Source organism: Oxyura jamaicensis, chromosome 11 (assembly GCF_011077185.1).
Source record: "Oxyura jamaicensis isolate SHBP4307 breed ruddy duck chromosome 11, BPBGC_Ojam_1.0, whole genome shotgun sequence".
Classification (NCBI taxonomy): Eukaryota; Metazoa; Chordata; class Aves; order Anseriformes; family Anatidae; genus Oxyura; species Oxyura jamaicensis.
Window position 1 is genome coordinate 12668769 of NC_048903.1, and position 19673 is coordinate 12688441.

The 19673-nt window shown below is 36.9% G+C and overlaps 1 protein-coding gene across 5 annotated transcripts in view; it reads left to right on the plus strand.

Annotated features, from left to right (window-relative positions):
• CDH11 (cadherin 11) overlaps positions 1-19673 on the plus strand; it is an 81245-nt gene that overhangs the window by 31774 nt on the left and 29798 nt on the right. For 2 of the 5 annotated variants that reach the window (XM_035336993.1, XM_035336994.1), the window contains exons 2-3: positions 8485-8618; positions 8799-8929. The exons of 1 other annotated variant lie outside the window; for it this stretch is intronic. The gene's annotated coding sequence lies outside the window, so the exon portion shown is untranslated. The remainder of the gene's footprint in view (positions 1-8484; positions 8619-8798; positions 8930-19673) is intronic. 2 more of the 5 variants (XM_035336996.1, XM_035336995.1) reach the window with 1 other exon arrangement.

Genomic DNA, 19673 nt, shown 5'->3' on the forward strand with positions numbered 1-19673 from the left:
ATGTAGTGTCTCAGCTTTTAGCCAATTAGAGTTTTTTGTTGTTGTTCATTTGTCTTTTGTTTGTTTGTTTTATCAACCCTCTGTTTCTTAAGTGTATCTTCTCTCATTTGTCTGAGTTTACTAGTTGGTTGCTAGTGGAACAGTACTCTGGAGTTTGTTTCTTGTTATTTGAAGCAAATGCCTTTAAAGCACCTATGACTGTATTCATCAGGCAAAACTCCCGTAGACATCAGTAGGAATTCTTTCCTAATCATGCAGTTTGTCCTGAATATGGAGAGCACTTGCTCTGTTATTATTTAGTTATGCATATTTCTATTTCACAATCATTGTTTTGAAGAAACCTCATAATGCACTTGCTCATATGTTGTAATAATTACACAACAGAAAACTAACAGCTCTGTGGTATTTGGGAGGCATAATGAAGAGCAGACAAATGTTAAATATTAATATTGTCAAATATTCTGGTTAATTTTGACTGTTAAAACTTCAGTGTTGTGAGCACTTCATTACATGATGCAACTGAAACAGATCTGAATTTATATTTCAACTCTCAAGAATAGAATGTAGGCATGCTACCAAATATAGACAAAATAACTGCATGAAAAATACTAGTATATCATCATTTCTGAAGTGTAATATCCCAAAATAATAGGAAGTGGAAAATCATATAATCTTTGCCATAAACACTGCTGCAATTCAGGAAAGCTGCATTAGTTGTGAGTAGAAAGTGTGCACCAGGCATCATGGAACACTCCTAGTGCTTGCTTGTATTCCAAATCCTATGCTTACCCATTGATACCTCACAGTATCTTTACTTACCATTTCTTGAAAATCATATGCTCTTGGGAACAGTTTCAAAACATTGGTTGTTCAGTATTGTTTTGTTTGGTCCTGAAAACTGAAATGCGCCATTTAAAGAAGCTTGTTTGCAGAATCAATAAGTTTAGCTTGTCTTTTTTGGTTTTTAAGCTTTCTTTTGTCATCCCTTAAAGAACGCTTCATGGACAAATTAATGTGTTTGACATTGCCTTGTCCTTGATAGAGAAGCCAACTGTGTAATGTCTTTTGAGAAAGCACAAAAGGAAATGAGGAAAAGAAGAGTAGGAAGGAAAGAGAGTGAATGCTTTTTGGTTGACCTAAAATAAGTTCACTATCCATCTTCCCCTCACTCCATCCTCCCTAGATTTAGAGAAGCAAGATGAGCGGGAGTTTGGGAAGAGGATGGGGGGGAATAGAAAAAGAGGCATATTCAGTCCAGAAATAAGACTGAATTAAACTTTTTAAAAATCTTTGCAAATGTTTGAAGAGTTATTGCTGGGTTTGCAATAGGCTTCCCAGAATGAATCATGTATCATTCTGTGATGACAGAGATAATTCAGTGAGTTGAATGAGGCACACAGATATTCAAAAATGTCAGATCTCTGTGGTGACTTTAAACAACTCCTCTTTTCTGTATTTATTAATAAAAGGGAGAAGGTAGGAAAAAAATGTCCCTAAGAGCAAAGAACTGTGTCTCTCTTGAGTCTCTTGGATGAATTCTGGGCTATTCTCCTTTATGCTATCTCTGATGTTCCAGAACTATTTTTTCTCAGGTGTCTCCAGTGGAACTGGAACCAGCAGGAACATTTGTTGAACATTTATATAAAAGATTTTTTGAAAGGTTAGTTGAATTTTTTTTATTTTATTTTTTTTTTCTGTGCTGAGTGTCCCCTACAGCTTGACTAATGGGGGCATTCAGCATATACTTCAGTGGCTCTCAATTTTTAGGCTTTCTTTTCAGGTCACTAGAAGAGGTTGATAAAAGAGAGCAGAAGAAAGCCGGAGGAAATAAATAGAAAACAGTCTACTGAAATTGGCAGCAGGGAAAGATACGATAAAGTGAGCACCAATTGCTGATGAAGATGGCCCGTGCTATAGCTTTGCAGTTGATTACTACAGAAGGATCTGGCCATTTGTGTGTAGTGGAAGAAAAACACCAGTGAATGTTTCAATGGGAGGAAACAAACAAACAAAAAATCTGTAGTGAAAATTTGCCATAAGAATTTTTCCATGACGATAAAATCCCACTCCAGTAGGCTCTGACATCTACTGTTGGGGGAAGGTAAGTTCCAGAATGACTTAGAAGGTTTTAGAGTGATTCCACATGCTTTTTCTTTTTGCAGTGGTAGTAACTGGTTTTGTAGGCTGTAAATGTATATGCTTGAATAAGAGGGAATATATATGAGCATTTTAATGGTGGTGGTTTAAGAATATATCCTTAATTTAATATAGTAGACAGCGAATATAAAGTCTTGTGCTTTTTTTTTCCCAAATCCAAGAAATTCAAATCATATACAGTATGGTACACAGGAAGATTTGTTTATGCATGAGGAGGGTGTAAAAAATATTTTTATTACGATTTATGTGTATATCTGTATAGGCACATGTGGAGATAAAAACTATGTATCTACTTGCTGTGGATTCTCTTCTTCCAAATTCAGTTTTTAGAAGAAATTCAGAGAAGTTGGAACATGGAAATAGAGGGCTTGATTTATGATATTTAAAATGACAGAACATACCTGCCTTCAGGCCTCCCAATCCGCTTGTATTCTTAGTACCTGGTTAGGATGGGACTAGAGCAGCATGAAGCTAATTAATACAGACTTTATCCTTAAGGGCCTAACACCTGCCTTCAGGCACTTGTGACCCAAAAGCAGGAGAGGAACTGATGAAGTTGTATTGCATTAGGTGAGCACAGGGTGTGGGTATGCATGGGGTCTGTAAAGAGCTTTTAGATGGGGGTTGATTTGTTCATTGTGTGCCCATGTGAAATGTTGCTTTTACTGCTATTTAATTTGGCTTTGGGCACACAATATTTGGGCTTTAGTCTGCAGCCTGTTAGTATTCAGAAAAGCAATAATACGTAATTTTGTCTCTTATGAGAGCATGCAGCTATTCTGCCTTTTAGTTTCCTAATTTCAGCCATTGTTCATGGCCTTCACTTCTGACAGGATTCAGGACAGCTTTTCCCTTAGCCTGCAGGCCGGCTGGCTCCTGACTCCCTGCTTGGGCAGCACAACCTGCTGAAGGTTGGCCTGCGCTCAACAGCGCAGGCAAGGGAACACCAGGGGAAAATGTTTTGCTAGAGAATAGAATATAAAATTGGTGTAGTTCATAAGAAAGAGAAACAGGCTGTTTACTGGCTTTGAACCGAGTCTTGTTTGTGTGGAGCCTTCTCGGCATCTCTTGGGCCTTGTCCTTTCCTCACGTGTCCTGCATTACCAAAAGGTGTCCCTGCTGCATGGTGAGGTCCTCCTTTCCTTCTGGAGGAGAGAGGAGATGGTGCAACTGTTCAGTTAACAAAATTTTCAGTTAACTGTTTTCAACCCTCATTTATGACAGGCTTCTTATGCAAATCATGGGTTGAACACTTAACTTCTCTGAGACTTAACTCTGTACTGTAAAATACGAGTATTAACAATTTCTCACCTCAAAGCCAGGAGGTAATTGAAACAAACTGAAGAGTTCAAGTGTTGTGGTGTTGGAAGCCATTAAGAGAGGATATGTGTGCTCCTCCATCACTGCTGCTCAGCACAGGGGGCTCTGGGTGCTTAGGAGCATGCACAGGGCTGTACCAACATCCCCCCGCCCCTGAAACATGGTCAGTCATCAAAGGCATTGGTGCTCACCTGCCTGTAGGCACTGAAATCGCATGCATATATATTTATTTATAAGGCAAACTATACACAATTGTCTTTTTATTCTTCCAGATTCAGTGCTTGCCCTTTTCTTTACTCTATGACTTTTTATTTGTCTGTCTTTCAGCCTATGATGGTAAGTCCTTGGAGCATTCATGTCCACATAGAGTGCACTTGGTTGTGCTGCAAATACCAGCTATTAACACTGATGAAGTGACAGCTTTAATTATCTAAAGTAACTTTGAAATTAGAACTGCTTTCAGTGCTGAAGTTGGACCAGATGACCTCCAGAGGTCCCTTCCCACCTAAAGTATTCTAGGATGCTGTGTTGGTTGTTGCATGTAGGGATTTGCATTACTGAACTTAGCTGCCTGTAGTAAATGGAAAAAAGATAGATTCTCCCGGAAGGTGATTCAGAGCATAAGCTTATTTAGATGCTAAAATAATAGCTTGCAGGAACAATTTATACATAGCCAAGGACGCTTCCTCCCTAGTCAAGGCATGTGTGTGTGTGTATATATAAAATATATTCACTAGCAGGGCTAAATGCTGGTTTTGCACTAAGAGACTGCAGCAGAGACTGCTGGCGATATCACAGTGTAGTGTGGCTGTGTATCATGTAGTAGGAGCTGGAATGAAATGGAGAGCTGGCAGGAAACATGTTTTGTTTAAAAATGAAAAATTAGATTAAAATACATATTCCTGAATTGACCAGGTGATGCACCTTTGGGGGGGGAGGGGAGAGTTTTGGTGTTGTGTAGCTTACAACAGCAAAAATCAAAAAATAGCATATGAGAAGTTAGGTTTAAATTCTTTGTTAAAACATACCTTTAGAACAGTGAGATTCTAGGTATAACTAGTCACTGAGGAGACAGTGTGAGACGTGAGAGGCAAAATGGTGAAGCTCTGAGTCCAAACAGTAGAGATACTCAGCTGGCATGTGGGAGGTCTGAATTCAGGCCTCTTTCCTCTGATTTTTGTACCAATAACTTCATTTTTCATCGGTGAAATCTTTTACAGTGTGCTTTTAGAAATGGCTTGAAGGTTAAGTGGTGTGTGGCACTGCAAATTCATATTAGAACCATGGAAAGCTCACATATTCCTAAATCTTGTATTCTGTCATCTTGTGGTTGTGAGCTTAGATCTATGCTATTTTTATTTTCCATGCTGTTAGAATCTTTCTTGTATTTTTAACAGTATTGATGTTTTTCATTGTGTACATTCTGAATATTTTATTTTCCCACTTGAATATCTGTTTAATATGCAGGTTAGAAATACTTGTATGTCTGGTAGGCAAGTAATTACTAGGCACAGTAAAACAAACAAAAAAAAATTCAGCCATTTGCCTGAGCTGTGTAACAGCATTTTTTTCTGTATTGGATTTGAATAATAATTTATGATCAGTATTTGAGTCAAGAAGTTTCAACTGCTCTGTGTTTTCATTCAGCTGTGCAGATTACCGCTTTGGATATAGTCAGTGTTGATTGTCTGAGCAATAGTTCAGATTGGTAGGTTTTTGTCTTAATAATTGTGTATGGTGGAAATTGTTGTTCCATAAGCACTTTTTTAGTGAGTTGTAATCAGATAACTGTTTATGTAAAAATCCACTGCAATGGAATACTGAATATGTTAGAAACACTTTTTAAAGTTGTAAATAAGTATTTCTCGAATATTTTGCTCCCTCTCACTCACTTTTATGTTAGCTGCCAGAATCTTCATTGAGCTTCTTGAAAGAAAAAAAGTTGCAATAATGTGGCCACAATTTTGTTACAAAATCTGAGCCCCCTGTGTCTCTCAACACCTAAACATATGTAGTTATAAACCCACAGCTTTAATCTTTTTATGATTGTAAGTATTTTGCCTCTATTTCAGTGAACTCTCAGATATGTCCCCAAGTTTATTTCTGTAATTGCTCATCTGGGAATACTCAACTTTAAAAGCACATTGGACACAATTTTGCTCCAACCCAAGATCTTTGCAGATTTCTAAAATTTTTCTTATCTTTTAATGAGTGTGATATAGCTCAGGTCCTTTTTATAGAGACAAATATGTATTCAGTGTAATTCCATGCAATCAGGAAGAGGAAAATGAAGAGAGGAAAATAAAGAAAGGTCTGGGGTTGTTTAGGGTTTCCTTGATTTAAATCTCATATTTTGCATGCTCCTTGATTGTATTAGTTCATTCATTTCGCCAAACAGACCACAAAGCTGTGAATATTTATTTAGTTCTGTTCCTAATAGTTTTTCTAATAGGGAATTATTTTGGTACAATGAAAGACATTTGTAAATGAAGCAGATAAACCCTTTGGCAGACAAGGAGTGTTTTGTTCAACACAAGAATTCTATTGTCCACTGCTTTAGTTGTCAAGTGCCTGGGGAGCCCAGGATTTATGATGATGTTACAATGGCCCTTTCAGTGCAAAGTCTAAGAAGCTGTGAGATTCCGTTTCTCTGCTTTTCAGACTCTCAAATCTTTTTATCATGCAAGGACAATGCAGGATTCAGCTGCTTCTTAGGCCACAGGACTGCCCATTTAACATCAGGCATTGTGAAATAATTACCATAGTGACAATGGGGTTGGTTGGCTTTTTTTCCCCTCTTAACTAGCAACATTTCAAAAATTTTTCAAGTTGTCACTTTGTATAAACCGACTCTGAAGACACGGCTTATTTTACATTTAAAAAAATCTTGTTAGAAGATTTGATTTAAAGTACCACTGTGTCAAGTCTGTTTGGAGCATTAGAACTGTTTAATGGCTTTTTTGAGTTTTCTTATAATTGGCCTTTGAAACAGTCTTCTGTAAATACAGCAGTTGTTTCCCTTTTCTCCCTTTTTTAAAGGTTATGCAGTTAGTATTATTGTAGCCATATTCAACTATAGCAGAAAACAAGAAAAATAACGTACAGTAATAGGGGTAATATCTACTATCTATGTATCAAAATTAACAAACTAAACTATTTCTTGTGCTGTATTAATAATGGAAATCATTCAGCAGTCTTGATATCTTGAATTGATATCCGCAGGAGTTTCTCTGCCCTTGCCTGATGTTAATATGAAGATATATTTGCTTCAACTAATGATTAGTACTACAAAAAATATTGATTTGGAACCTCTGATGTCTGTGTAAATGCAGTGTATCAGGAAAATGGAGCCTTTATTTGACAGTTAAACTATTATTTATGTAGGCACTTCACTGTCTGGTGGTCAGGTATATGTACAGGATAGAGCTTAATAGTGTAGCATATCGGGTTGAACAGTGGTAGTATCTATTACCAACTATATTTGCTGCTTCTAAAATCAAAAGCAGATCTTGAAAAAAATTAGACCATGGGTATACATAAGAGGATATTTTGAGAAATACATATCTAAGCAACTTCAATTATCTTGGGCAAGAAGAATCCTTGAACTGCAAAGTCATCTGTAAAGATGTCATCTGTAAAGATACTGAGCGAAATACCAAAATAAAGTTTATTCAGTTGTAGTCTTTCTTTTCTTTCCTTCGGATGAATTGTGAATTAGGTCAAAAGGGTCCTCTATGGAAAAAAAAAAAAAATTGCTTCCAAAATTAACTTATTTAAGATGCCATATGCACATCATAGCAAATGGCATAAGTATGTTGCATATGTAGAGTATTTTAATAAACCAAGTGCTTTGTGTATTAGGGACTGTCATCACAGAGAACATTCCATATTTCTTTGAGCTTATCAGTAAAATTCACTTATCGAAAATCACGTTCCTAGATGAACATGCATGACATATTTTTAAAACAGTGCGTTAACATATCTGCAGACACAATTGGCAATGTGGTTTTATGTCTTCCTTTGGTAGATTAAGTGTGAAATATGCTTATGTGTAATATTGCAATATTGAATATCTAATACTCAGACAATGCCTATCCATTTCTCCTGAATGCTTTTGCTAGCAACTTCGGAATGTACCCTGTGCTGCTGAACTATTTTTGTGCCAGTAAAACTTGATTGCTTTAATGAGGGTGGAAAGTCAGTATAGAATGGAGGATCGATACAGATGAGGCAGCTTTAACAGTTTGATACTGAAAAAAAATTACTGATTTGGATGTACATACATATATTTTTAAATGGTAACAACACAAATTGTGGAGGCCATTGTGCAGTAATTCTTGCTTTAAAAATATCAATTAAGAAGTTTGAAAGTCTTGGGTAACCTAGCCTGATTTCCTTGGCTAAAATGAGTCTGAGTCATAGGATTCATTTAGTACGCATTTAAGAGTCTGTCGAGGTATCAAGTAGAATTAGAAATACAGTATAATTGGTACATAACAGTAGATAATACTGAGTATTTCTCTGACATTCAGTCACATTAGCTGTATTTTTTACTTGTGTGAAAACATATTGTCAGAAATACTTAGAATGATGAAGGACTGCATGCTCCCCTCAAACTTGAGCACTCTTAACCTCTTTGTTTAAATGCACGAAGACGTACCTCAACTCATAAGAAGTGACTTAGCTAGTTTATTTTTGTTTCTGTGCCCTTTATACAAAATGTCTAAGTGCACTATCCCATTTACCAAACAATTTGACCACTGAAATAACCACAGATGAACTTCTTACAGAAGTACCTCTTACTCATTTTCTTTTTCAAATGTCTTATCCCAGATATATATTCTCTAATGCAGTGGTGGTTCCACTTACTAAAATAATCTACTCCCTTCTCTGCCATAATGGTAAAAATACTAATTTTCTAGTATGCCTTTAGAGCACTTAGAAATGTTCAAAGCATGTTGTGTTGCCTAATGGTATCTGCAGCTGTTACTCTTTTTTTCCCTGCAGTGTGTCTTGTATTGGATAATGTTCCCAGAACAGATTTTCCATAGAAATCTGTTTTTTCAGGAGATAACAAAAAAGATGTGAAGGAATATTGAGATGGCCTCCAGCATTTTAGTTATGGGAACATTCTTGCAATAGTAAGTCTGTTAAGGTAAAAACTATTTATTAATTCTGTTTTTGGCATGTAAGTATTATTTAATTGCTAGTCTTTAAACTCTTTGGGCTAGTGTGATAGTTTATAGGCTAGATTTGAATTTTCTTTTATTATGGTACTGACACTGCATTGGATTTCAAATGAAGTTTTTCATTCTTTGCAGCCAGAGCTGAAGTACTGGATAAGAGGCAGTAGAAAGCTTGCATCTGCATTGTTGTCACAGTGTCATTAAATGACTTTTCAAATGTGTGGAATATGCTACGTAAATTGGCAACAAGTTTCCAGTGGGTGAAGGTAAGTAGTACATCCAACTGTATGATCTTCTGAGTAACAAGTCAGATACGTTTAGCCATCTCCTGTTTCTACCATGTCTCCAATATTTGTGCAATACAGGGGAAAATTTCTGCAATGACTAATCTCTCTTGTGAGCTGTTAGCAAGTTTATCTCATGCAATTTCATACAGTTTATCCATTGGTCTTGAGCTCAGGACAGCTGGTGCTGTAGGACAGCGTCTGTCCTGCTACATGTGTAAAGCATGGTTTGATATTTTTGTATCATGCTAATTTCTCGTTTAAAACATCAGAGAACCTCTTGAAAACTCACAGCAATATATCATTGAAAAGCAGAAATGTAACTAATTTTCTAATATGTAGGCTTGCAATTTGATTTCATCGGTCAAAAAGATTCATACTTAACTCTGGACCTACCTGAGTGAGTGATTATTTTGTGCAATACCTCTGAGCTTAAAGGAAATGCTCAGACTTGGGTTAGAAAAAAAATGCGGTGGTGACTCTTGGGTTTCAGAGAAGGTGGCTGTAGAAAGTGTGAAAATAGGGCAATATGGGAAACCCTAAAACCTAAAAATAGTTATATCTGCTGCTGTGATGCCTTTAATTTTTCATACTCTCTGAGACTTTCAGTTGTGCTGCTGCTGAAACCAGTGATTCCTCAGATGTGAGAATTGTCCACCTACAGAAGTATTCATGCTTTTTTTTTTTTTAAACTTAACAGGGAAATAGATTAAATGTATTAGATAACAAATAACATAAATATTATAATTTTTATGGTCAAAGGTAAGATCCCATCTGAATTGCCTTGGATAAAGAGTACAAAGCCAGGATATTAAATTGTCTAGCTGACTTATTCACAGTTTTCGTGTTCAGTGCACTCAAGTCCTGCTTGACAGATGCTTCATTTCAGTGGAAATGTCCTTAAATCTTAATTCTAGCAGCCAAATGGGCCAGCACCCTTGTGAGCAGCTATATAGGATACATGTACATGGTCTCCACCAACTTGTTAAGGTAGGCTGCAGCAATTAGTGTGAAGATGAAACAGGGCCTATTTGACAGTGATATCAACAGTATTCAATTTAATTTAGTTGGGAAATGTGTGAGCTCCTTTGCTTCTTTATTAGGAATAGCAATATGAGATTCATATCCTGTCATTCACTGAACACATGGTCCAAATTTTGAAAGTAACGCTCTGTTCTTTTTCACATGCAGCTTTTCAACTGAATGAAATTAAAGATGGTTCAGTTTGACCAAAGACTTCCTGACTAGGTTTCAAGTTCATACATGGGCATCAAAAAGAAATAGCAAAAATACGTTAAATTAGTTGTGCTTTCAGTTTCATTGAGCCTCCTGTCCATGCACAGTTATGTGGATCTTCTCATAGTTTCTCATTGAACTGTTTCAGTTTGCCTCTTCTGGCACTTTCTTATATCTCCCTTCATGGTTTGTCTCAGGGTTTGTTCTACTCTTCTTGTTCTTAACTTCAGAGCTATACTTCCAAACAGATTTACTTTTAACAAATTAAATGACTGGATTAATAACCTTAAAGAAAATCTTTTCACTCTCACCAGTATGAATTTAGCAGACTGGGTCTCTGCTCAAGATTATTATTATTATTATTTTTTAACTGTCTTATCAGAGAAACTTGTATCTATTTTGGAAGACTTTTTTTACATTTCAGAGTTTAAGCAAATCATTTCTGAAAGCAAGCTTCCTGCAGAGTGACTGTAGGATGTTCTCTCTGGTTGGAGTGTGAAGTGGCTCCTTACAAAAGAGGAGGAACAAGCATGCTTTCGTTGATTATCATGTAAACCTGGGCATCCATATGCTTCTTAAATTCTCTTCTCTTCTTTTGAAGTATCTTTCTTTCTTAAATTGTTTCCAGCTGTGCCTGTTCAGGAATGCAAATTTCCTGTTGCAGTATCCAGATAATCAAACGGTTTACAAAGTAAATATTCATGTTTAACTATTGTTAATGGAACAAAGAAGAACAGCACAGACAGAAAGACACAACTGAGCTCTTTTGGAGCTATGATGTAGGCTTGGCTGTTCGGTCACACCAAAAATGATCAGTAGTTTCCTGAAGTGGGATTATCCTGACGAGCGATTTCCTCCCTATGCTGCATGGGGTCTATGTACTGAGGTTCTGAAGGGAGTGAGAGTAGGCTTGACTGAGTTTCTTCTCAATTACATTACTCTGAAAAACGTTGTATATGAATGCTCAATCCATGGGGGTCAATCCACAAGAGCCCCCAAAAAGAATACTGCCATAATTAAAAATCTATCTCATACAGGATAAGAAACCTAGGTTCACTTGCTGGATATACAAATTCAATGTTGTATAATATAAAAATTGCCTCTTTCAGATATTTTATCCTTTTTATTATTTGTTTTAATTGTCGCATAGTAAACTGAGCCTGTAATAGGAAAAATGCAGTGCTCCTGGCATACAGAGTAGATATTGAAAGGAAATTGCTGTGTGGCTTTGTTTCTGCACAAATGCCATGTGGAAAGGAGATTAGTTTTCAGTTGCATAGAATCACCCTGTCTTATTACAATGCTAGCATGTTTAATGAGGCCTACATATCTCAACAGACAGTGCTACCTCTCCCTCCAGTTGTCTGCTGTAGTCTGTATAACATCTTACTTCAGTTCTCAACAAGTAGCTATTTATATAGGTTTTAAGCCCTACATTTTTGAAATCTCAACTTTAAGCCACAAAACTACAACGCAGAACAACCAACGTGTCTGCAGGATTAGTTTATTGCATACATTTTAGGTGAATATTGCTAGCCTAAATGGCATAGGCTCTTAAATGAGTGCAAAGTTTTTGATTTTAGTGGGATAGTGGTCCAAAGTACATCGAATCCACAAGTTCTTCTTAAACTATGGCCTGAGAGTGTAATGTCAAGAAGAATTTGCTTGTGTCAGTCTCATTGCACACATTCAGCTTAATGAGCTGGAGTCTGATTTTGTTACCTATGCTTTGCTGGTGCTCCTGAAGGCTTGCTTGAGCTTATTTCCAAGCACCTTTGGAAATATTGTTAGAATGGTATAAGAGGTATATTCTGGTCAAACAGATACCAGAGAAATCATTATTTTGTTATAAATCATCAAGGTTTCTGAAAGAACTGAAACTCAGGTCTTATTGACATAAATTTTGCTTCTGCTCCAATGCTGAAAAGAAATGGGTTGTCAAACTCTTAGCTCTGCCTTTTCCCAGCCTTCTGGGAAATTCCAGCCTTATTTGGGCTACATTGTGCTCTGCCATGTATGCTCGAGCACTTTGGCTGGGCTATGTCACAGGAAACTCTGGAGGCTCCCGGGAGGCAAGAGGTTTACTAAGCAAAGGAGTGACTGCACTATACAAACTGCAGGGACTGACCATAAGAGAAGAAAAAGACATTGGAAATGTTCATACCATTTGGCTAAAAAAATAACCAAAAACCCAAGTTCCTGCAAGTCAAAACAACTTCAAGTATTTTGATATTAGTTGGGCAATATGTATTCCTATGTAATTAATTTCGGACAAAATTTCAGTAGGTATTTTAAAGGTGGGAACCAAAAACTAAACATTTTTCAGAAACAATTTTGATCTTCAAATCACTGATGTAATGAACTCATTGCATGTTTATTGAGAAAATTGATGTCAGCTTTTATTATAAATACTCTATAGTTCATCTCTTTGGTCTTTCATAATAGTAATAACAATACAAAAATACAGAGGACTAGAAAATTTAAGCAAAAGCAAAAATTATATCTCACGTATATATATAAAAAGGCTGTGTACTTAGCCATTCAAGGTTTCATGTGCAACGAAAACTGTCTTCGGTGCTACTCAGCAGCTTATCTGCTCTCTCAAACATGGACATATTTTTTATGCCATAAAGCAAAACAAAATGTAGCATATTTAATTATTTTGAGATATTTAATCAAACCAATTGCTCCGGTGTTAGTTACTGTGGAAGAAAAACTTCTTAAAAATAGCTTCTGTGTCTTTCAGGAGTACTTCCCAATATAACCATGCAAACATATGCAATTTATGTGGCTTTACTAATTTGCGTAAACACTAATAAAGTCACACAAGTTGTGATTGGTAAAATCTAATATTATGCATAGGATTTTCCCACTTTATTCCTGACAACCTGCATTTGCAACCATTCAGTTACTTTATTTTAAAATGGCTTTTCAATTACATTCTAGTGCTTTAGGGGAAAGCCTTTTGACAAAGGCATGGCATAAACCATTTATATTGCAGCTCCATCATAGTTCCCATAGCTAAACTAGACTGGACAGTTCATTAAAAAGAAAAATTAATAGTACAAGGTTGCAGGGAAACAATAACAGATTATGACTGGCCTGTGGCAGCCCACTGAATTCATGCAGTGGAATAAAAATGATTCCCTTGTCTCATAAATGAAGGTTTGTTCCAAGGTTTTAGGCTAAGTCTATACCTCTGTTCCTTTACAGGAAAAAGCAATACAGTTTCTTGTCTATGAAAGCAGTACTGTGTAATTCCTGTAAGATTAATATGCACTCTTTTGGGATAGAAAGCACATATTTCATTATTCTTTGAATGCATGATAACAAACATATTATGAAAGAGAATAGACTAGAACACACTAAGTAGATGCATCAAAGAAAAAACAAACCTTCTCGGATCTGAGAAGTGGCATGGAGGGGCCAAGCGAGGGCACAGTCAGGACTGTCCCACTTTTCTTGTCCAAGGTAGTAAGTGCCCCAGACCAGCCTAAAATTGCTATCCTTCCATGTGGCAAAACCAAAGGATTCATAATTCAGTGGCATTTCTTTTAGATTCATTGCAGCTACCTGTATAGCATCATCTGTGATTTAGCTCTTGCTTAAAGGCATAACTAAATCTTAATGGCCTCTTTCTAGATGTTACTGCATATTTTCCTAATTTCCTCAGAGTTTCATGGTTCAGATTTTCTGTATAATTCTGGTATGCATGGCAAGTACCACAAACTTGTACTTTAATGTTGAAATCTGAGTTTTATTATAGCAATGCTATAAATTCCTGTCTTAGAAGATATTTCAAACAATGTAGGGTCTGGGATGGATTAACCATTTCTTTTGGCCAGTAGCCACAACCTTCTAATGAATTCAGCAGAATAACAGGGAGGTCAGAAAATGGAAAGCCTGAGCCAATATAATGTTTGGAATCAAACACAGGACTGACCCTCTGGGGTATTCTATGGTTCAGTTTATGAACACGATCTCCTTTTACAAACAACAGCCTAAAATACTGAAAAGTGACGGTTCTGGGATCTGATCTCATTGGACTTTCACAAGCTTATACTTATTATTACAAGAGAAACTTGGGTATTTGGCCTCCCATCCTCCCTTCCCTCCCCTCAAAATAGAAAAACAGATTGCATAACCTCAGAAGTCTGGTTGCTGGTCACAGGCCTCCTGGCTATCTTGGCGTAGTTTCATGCTATAAGCTACATTTTGTGATCTGAGGCTGCAGCAGTGAAGTAAAAATAACTGACCAACCAAAAGACTCTCCCTAGACCTCCAGAGCTGTTTTCAAAGTTTCACTGTAGGCATCGTGCATGAGCTGCAGTGTGTGTTTGGACAGACATTTAGCACTCACTAGTGAGCTGTTCATTACAAGACTGGATACTAACTGCAAGCTTAATTATTATGTTCTTCTGTTCACATGTCCAAAGCTACTGCTTTTGTCTTCTCTCCCTCTCTGCCCTGCATAAGACACAGGAGAGAACAGCCTCATCACAGAGAACAGCTTTTTGGTGAATCACAATGATTCACTCCAAGGAAAGCTCAAAAAAGACTGTGTTGTGCTGGTTCACAGCAAAGCTAGTGACCCGGTGCCTACTGCTACTTTGCTGCTTGCAGGATAAACAGTACAGTACAATAGCTGTGTTTTCAAGAAACCTTGCGTACAATGGAATGACCTTTTTTCTCCTTGTAGATCTGCAGCAATTTGATTTGCTTAGAAGTGCTTTTGCTTAACAAATATAAGGATGGGTTAAATATTTAAGCGGGGAAGCTTCTCAGCAAGGAATAGAATGGTAATGGCTCTTTTTAAAACTGTCAGAACCAACTCTCCTGAACAGAGGTTAGTGCTCTGCTGGTCCAGTCATTATCTAGGTTAAACTTTTGCTCCCCACATCCTGTTAACTCCTGTCAGCATGGGCTCCATTTTCTTTAATGTGAGCTCACATAGAGTTGATGATACTGTGTTTTGTTCAAGTGAACTACTTTGTCTGTGAGCAGTTAGCGTTGTGCTGCATCCAGGTTACAGACTAGGTTGTTTGAATTCTCCATCAGTTTATTATGCTTGTGTGGTTCATTTAGGCCAAAGGAACAAAACTTAAATGAGAAGCCAAGAATGTGTTGTTATCCTTGAAGTCTCAACAGTCTAAACAAAGAATCATTAGTCCAATATTATGTACAGTTAAGTGATACACATAAGCTTCCTAGCATCTTCCTTCCTCTGGTGTCACTCTGGCTGGTAGGTGCCTCTCAGACGGTTTCCTCAGCCTGGGCTGGACAGAGGGCCCTCACATCCCAGAGCAATACGATGATGGCTCCTTCTTCTTCCCCACCCTAGTGTCCACCTGGAGTCATTTTTGTGCTTCTGACACACTCCACATCTCTACACCTTGCTCTTTTTTTCATGGTTTTCTGGTTCCATATTGCATCCAGTTTTATTGTAATGGTGTGTTACACGTGTTGTCTTGTGTTATGTGCTCCCTGCGTTATCCCTAAAACAGCTTTTGAATTTAATCCTTCCGGGGTTAAATTCTTTCAGTGGCTGGTAGCAGAGCTCTAGTAAGCAGTTTACAGCCTGGGGTCTTCACTAACATCTTGAACCTGGACTTCAGAGCCTCCTCATACCATCCCATGCATGACTCTATGCTGCATTTTATTCAAGGGCCATAGGTACTTCATTCTATACAAATTAGCTACTTGTTGTTTTTATCTGTCCCTTGCAAATGTATACATACAGTAACAGTATTACACCACACAGTCATCTAAAACTAAGGGGGGAAAAAAAGAGACAATAGTCAGTTGGTCCTCAGATAAGCCATTACATCCAAGCAAGGTAAATAAAACCAAGTTCCAGGCAGGCCAAAACAAATCCAGATGAAGCCTATGAACCCTGAGGCCTAGGCTGTCAGCTTCACAGAGTCTTTGGCACACTGCAAGCAACGCTAATGCCATGTTCACTGTCTTTCAAGGGTCTGAAATTGTAACAAGCTCATGATACACGTGGAAAATTATTTTACACTATTTAATTAAACCCCACTATTAAATAGGCATTTAGAAAATATATTAGTTTCATTTTTTACATAGTCATTCATATTAGCATGTGTTAGGTTTAGTTATAGCTTTATTTACAAATAATATAGAAGTGCCTGCATATGACCTTCCTAATGAGTCTTTCCTGTTTATAGTATGCATTTATCATTCCTTGGGTCTATATCTGAGCACTTAGTAAAGCTTAAACCAGAAGGGGTCCACATCATTTGCAGAAATAGCTTTAAAAGAACATGTTAAGTTTTTTGAGGCAATGTTTACCCTGACAGCCATTGCATTTGAACAAGAAATATGACTGTCTATTCAGAAAGATGTTCCCAGCTCTTGGATGAGTCCCCAGATCCAGTTTTTCCAGCTGGTGCCTGTCTGGTGCTTTATTCTCTCTGACCACTGGATTTCCAGGAAACTATTTTTGGCTGTAGGTGAAGGACAAATGGTACCAAATCATTCATTTTCCTTTTTGCTCCCTCTTTGGAGTTTTTGGGTTCAAAGTACTGTCTTTTGTTCTTTGAGATGGCAAGAAAATACAGGGTTAGCATTTTAGAAGAGCACCATATCACCATCCTTGGATGTGATATTGTAAAAACACCATAAAGAAATTCAAATACTGATCCATGTGGGCTAGTCTTGTGCAACATTATATTATTTACCAAAGAGATTTAAAGGAAAAAGGAAGACAGAAGTGCATTATAAGCATTAGTGCATTAAGCATTATAAGCTAAAAAAGCAAATACCCACTGAATGGGTTTTATGTAGACTTTTATAGGAAAAACTGCAGATTCTCTGTAATGTGAGCAAAACCAGCAAGCACCAGTATTGCATTCAGATTCTGTGAAGGCTGAGATACCAGACTAGAGCAGAGAACAAGGCAGAGGTTATGTCAGTCTGTTCTGATGGCTAAATCAGAACAGACTGACATAACGTGACTGGATGCCACAGGTTGCTTGGCAGGCATATGGCCGATTTCTACATAGGAGAATCTTTACCAAAGTATAATAAATTTAACTGAGGAAAAACATAAACAAAACTCGATTTATGGCACACTCAAAATGCTGTAACTAACAATCTTAACCTGACTTGTAAGCAAGAGGAAAAGTACAGATGAAACATAGTTATGTATTTGGAAATTCACTGGAACTGTGAAAGCCTCCATTCTGTCTCTGTCTAATAAGATAAAATTCACAGAGGTTAGAGATGTTTGAACTGGTGAATTGCCATGCAGGAACTTTCTTAATGGAGTTATAGTAACCTGGCCTCCAAAGCATCATGCTCTTACAAACATGATGTATTTGTGCTTGCATGGAGAATGGCATTTTATACTGTACACCTACCCATTACTCTTAGGCTTTCAGTCACCTTCATCTTGTCCACTTGCTTCTAAGATGGTAATTTGGGCTTCTAGTTCACAGTCTCTTGGGCTTAACACATATGGTCTTTAAAAGCTTTCTATTGACTCATAACTTCCATTTTCTTTCTATATACACTCCCAGGACTGTCAGCAGTCATTTTAGTTTGTTTCTTATTTCAACTGTCAGGTAGACATTTCCTTTTTAAAAAAAACTAGAAAGGTCCAGAGTTTGTAAGTATTCCATCATTTTTCCCATAAATGTACAAATGCATTTAGAAAGATTATGTTTGGTGACAGACTCTCTCATCTCTCTTTACCCTAACAGTTCCATTTCCAGAAAAAACATAAGTACTACAAGAGCAACTTATTTAATTGTCATTATGGGAGACTTCAAAGGAAATTGGTTGCATTGAAATAGTGATATCACCCCGACAACTTTTTGAAAAGAACGTTTTGGTACAAAATATGCTGAACATTAGGATATATTTAATGTGAAAATAAATGTGTAATTCCATCCTTTTGACTGAAGTTTTCAGTCTTTTTTTATGTACGTTAATTCTTTTTGTTGTTATTATTGGCCTCTATTTTACTGCCATGAATATAAATTCTTTTGTGTGTTGCTGCCTAATATTAAGGTCATTCCATCCAAAAATTATGCTGCTTTCAATCCAGCAGTTCTACCAAGTGTCAGGTTGTTTTCCCATTTCTTTTCCTCAAGCTCATTTTTAAGTCACACATCACTGGTCTCCATTAGAGAGAAAGCTATCTGTTACAGATCCAGAATCTAAAGCTTTACTTGACTGGCCATGTGTTTATTCACATACAAATACTTTCCTACTGTCCTGTTGCTTAACAAGGACGTTAATGATCTAAGAATGTTGATCTAAGCTGTAAATATATGCCACAAATCCTGATTTGCTCCGTTAAGGTCAAGATTTCCGCTTAACATAAAAAAAAAAAAAAAAAAAAAGATGGCAAGAGGTGGAGTATTTCATATTCAAGTAATGCACTTCCAGAATATATCTAATCTCGCTGATTCATAGCTTCAGCCATGAATAACACTAATCTAATTAAACAAATGCCCATTTTTGCCAATTTCCCATGATCAGCTTTCTGTGGAAAATCAGTTTCTGAAGCTAGTGTTTTTACACAAGAACAGCTATAGGTTCAAGATATTTGAAGTTTGCCTCTTCTGCGTTATCACGTAGGTCGCAAGCATCATTCCAACTGCAGGAAACCACTGTTTCCCAGCTCTTGTTGTTAATAGTGTTTATCAGAAGAATAGCAATGAAGTGGTTTGTCACAATCACCTGTAATTACAGGTCAGAAATAGGCCAATCCATACTCTCTGGGATATGTGTTAGTGTTCCGTATGATCAGTTAGAAATATAAAATTGAACAGGTTTGACTTAGAATGAATTATGTTCACGCAAAATACACTGAATCATTTGCTCTTTTTTGCACATGTATCACTTGCATGAAAAACAAATTTTAATTGCAAGCTGTCAAGCCTGTTTTTTTGTTTTTTTTTTTGCTTAGCATCTATTTATATGCTTAGCATCTAATTGCAGCACCTCAGCACCTCATTGCCTTTTTAAAATTTTATTTTGTTTTGTTTTATTTTTATTGTAATACTGGGAATTATGTTTTAGTCTTCATAGCCTTGGATTGCATCACTTGGAACAGTGAACATAAAAATGGCTCCTCTCATTTGTGCTCAGAGCAGATCGTGCTGCACAGGGAGCCAAAGAGAAAGTTATATCAAATGAAGGTGTTTTGTTTATGCATGTGGTTTTTTTAAAGTGCAAAAATTGTATGGTGACTACTTGCAACAAGACATCCCAGGAGCTACTCACGAAAATATTGTTTGAATTATAATCTTGTGATTTAATGGATTTTAAATAATCAGTTAAATCTGCAGCTTTGATCCTGTCTGCTTTAGCCTCCCGTTAGGTACCTAAACAGTGATGGTGTCTTTTATTAGAGCTATTGACACTGCATTAAGAATGTATTTGAGTATTCTGTTGTTATTGCCTCATGCTGTTGAGCCAAAATAGTCTCTTCACAGACAATATCTGCCTATGAAAAAAT